General features: G+C 32.4%; 2 long non-coding RNA genes across 2 annotated transcripts; both read left to right on the forward strand.

The window, feature by feature from the left end:
- Window positions 1-438: 438 nt before the first annotated feature.
- On the forward strand, window positions 439-774 carry LOC133834544 (uncharacterized). The gene is made up of 2 exons (XR_009893370.1): window positions 439-504; window positions 597-774. It is a non-coding gene; the product is annotated as an uncharacterized LOC133834544 (long non-coding RNA).
- Window positions 775-1,007: 233 nt separating this feature from the next.
- On the forward strand, window positions 1,008-2,898 carry LOC133834559 (uncharacterized). Its single transcript, XR_009893372.1, has 3 exons — window positions 1,008-1,080; window positions 1,167-1,460; window positions 1,715-2,898. It is a non-coding gene; the product is annotated as an uncharacterized LOC133834559 (long non-coding RNA).
- Window positions 2,899-3,153: the final 255 nt, after the last annotated feature.

Raw genomic sequence — 3,153 nt, forward strand, 5'->3', positions numbered from 1 at the left:
AATCAATAAATTAATTTAAACACAAAAAAAAAAAAAAAAAAGTTGTTGTCCCATTTCATCTGGTCTAGTATTTATGCTCATGCCCTGGGATTGATGTGTTTTTTTGGGTAAGCAGGGAATATCTACTGAGTGTTTCTTTGCTGGAGTTTGTGGTGGTGGTTTGGTCACTCTTCCAATTCAGGTCAGTTAAGCTCTTATTAAAATCTCATTGCATCAGATTGAATATATGAAATTTTGTTGAGTACTAATACACTAGTGTAGCTGACGAGTCAATTAAATGAAGGCTATGACTAATTTATGTTTAACACCTTCAATAGAGAATTTCAAAACCAAGGGATCATTGAAATTTCAATTTTAGGAAGTTTTTTCTAATGTTCTGTTGTACATATTTGTCAAGAATGGAGAACTAATAATCATTTATTCTCTTTCTGAGAACAACTGGGGATAGGATGCTTGATGAGAGAGCGCCCATTGTTTTCCCTTGCTACTGTCGCAACGGTTGTGGTATGCACATATAATTTATCTCTTAAAAGCTAAATCCATGTTGTTAAAAGTTTCAATTATGTGGATCTGACTTGTGTTGTGTAATCACACAGGGAATTTGGACTATATTTCCTTATGCGGTGGCTGCTTCAACAACATTATTCCTTTACCTGCAACGCCGGTACTCTAGCTAGACAAAACCTTATACAAATTTTTGGACTTCCTTTAATATAGACAAAAGATATCATGATATAGAATACAAAGAAAATCAACCATGGTTTATATCTTTGGGTGGTATTGACAATCACTTGTTGGATAACCATCCACTATAGTTATAGCTTTTATAATTTGGGAAAGCAAAGTTACTTTGATTGGATTTTATCTCATTTTATGTTTATGGCAAAGCCAAAACACATCTTCACTATGTGTATGGTGCTACATTTTCAATATCACACAAATAATTTCTATAAATTTTCACATCTTAAGGGCATAGCTGAAAGTTCATTACAAAAAGATATAACTCTGGCTGTTGAGGGTTTGTTAGGAGTTGTCTTTACAGTGGCTGCATTAATAGATGAAGCAATGGATGTTGGTGAGGTATTTATTTTTTTGCTATAAGATTTCTTCTATATAATAAAGCAAGTCATTCATCTGAGGGCTGACTAGCTTGTCTTGTGTACCAGCTTCAATCTCCGAGATGTGATTCTGATCCACCTATTATTAAGTCTACCGGGAAAACAACACATCTCTGTCTCTCAATGGTTGATTCATTTTGGTTGACCATACTTGATGCATTGTCTCTTATTTTGTCAAGGGTTGGTTAACTTTGTACCAATGCATTTGTAGTAGGATTATAAAAATAGTATTCTAGTAGTGCTTTCTTTTTATTTTTTTAATTAGCTTTGAGTCACTTTCGCAGGTCACAAGGAGAGGCTATTGTGTTGGAAAAACTAAAGGGATATCAAGCATTCACACAGGTAATCATTGTTCTGACATGTCATCTCAGTATAGGTTCTTGGTGTGGAATTATTTTCTGTAAATGTCTATTTTCTATTAGAAAAATATATACATATATAGGTTTTGGCTGCAATTTCAGCCGAATAATAAATGGGTTCTATCATGCCACATAATATATTTTTTGTGCTATATATGTCTGGCCATATATGTTGTTGCAAGATTTTTTCGGCTTAAACTATTTCCTCTTTCTGGCCAATGTAAATGATGATTCCAGGCATGTGGGGTTCTTCACGCCATTAAACCTTTAAACTTCTTTTTAGCATCACTTTGCAAGTTTACTATAAATTTTCCAAATGAAGCAGAGAAAATGAGGTACTGAATTATTTTGCAAGTTTAATATGTCTTTGAAATTCTTATGTTCATGTTCTACTATCTTTATGATGAACAATGGTCAGATTTATTTTTTGAAGTACTATGGTGATCTTGTATTATTTTATCATTTGGGACTTTAGTTTTCTCATTTTTTTAAAAATTATTTTTTATAGATGCTGCTTGCATAAGTTTCACCTCCTTAATGTTTTAATTTTTTTTTCTTTACCTATAATTTTTTTTTACAACATGTTTGCATTAAAAAAAAAAACAGATAGAAGGAAAACAAAGAGCCAAAAACTGAGATAAAATGAAATCAAATTACAAGCATTGTTTCCAACTCATCATTAACAAGGAAAATGAAACCTAAGAGGGATAACTCAAATGGTCAGGCATGTGGTTTGCTACCACAAGTTTGAGGTTCGAGTCCCTCCTGAGTACCTATATAGCAACTACTATAATTTTTTTGTCCCAAATATTTTAAAGTTAGGCAAGGATTCCTAGTAAAAAAAAATGAACATATTCAAAAGTCTTTGATGGAAAAATCCAATGAAAAGACCTGTGGTTTACTTTCACATAATTTTTGTTCTTAGACACATTATCAAACCTTTGACTAATTGAGGAGGTTGTTGTAACCATTTTCTATTTTAAGAGGTGTCAGGGTCTTAATGTAGTTATGGCTAAAGTAAAGGGTCATGGTGTATTTTTCATTTGGGTCCCAGTATCTTATCTTTTTCAGTGACCTAACAATATAGAAGTTTTTGGTTTAATTTGAGATTTTGGCAGTGCTTTACAGTCTCCTGGTTCGAAACGCTCTGAATGATCAGTTGATCAAAGAGAAAGCATTGTCCTTACCCCCAAAAATGTGCAGGTGGTTGGAATTTAAAGATTTAGTTTAATAATAACAAGCAAGGTAAATTTCATCTGAGGTTCATGCATATCTATGTAATAATCTATTTGGTTTTAAGGGAAATTAAATTTAAAATTTGTACATTGGATTCCTTACCACGTCTGAGTAATTTTTAGGATGTTCCAGACGTCTACAGTTTTCTAGGCTTTGAAAGTGCTTATAAATGAATGATTATTTGTCTTTTGGTCTCAAAATCAAATCCTAGGCTGCATAAGAAATGTCTTCCAAGGTTTAGTAAAAAAAGAACATGAATATTGATCAAGTAGAGAGAAAAAGGGAGGAATAATAGATTTGTCTTGTTAGAACTTATCAATGAGAATTGGAAAAGAAACATGAAGAGGGTAGGAAAAGTTGATTTTGGTTGCTATTTGGTAATTAGAAACTAGTATTTTTGTTTGGGATTTTCTTGCAGCATTCTTATAGAGTTCAATTTG

This window comes from Humulus lupulus, chromosome 1 (genome assembly GCF_963169125.1).
Source record: "Humulus lupulus chromosome 1, drHumLupu1.1, whole genome shotgun sequence".
Classification (NCBI taxonomy): Eukaryota; Viridiplantae; Streptophyta; class Magnoliopsida; order Rosales; family Cannabaceae; genus Humulus; species Humulus lupulus.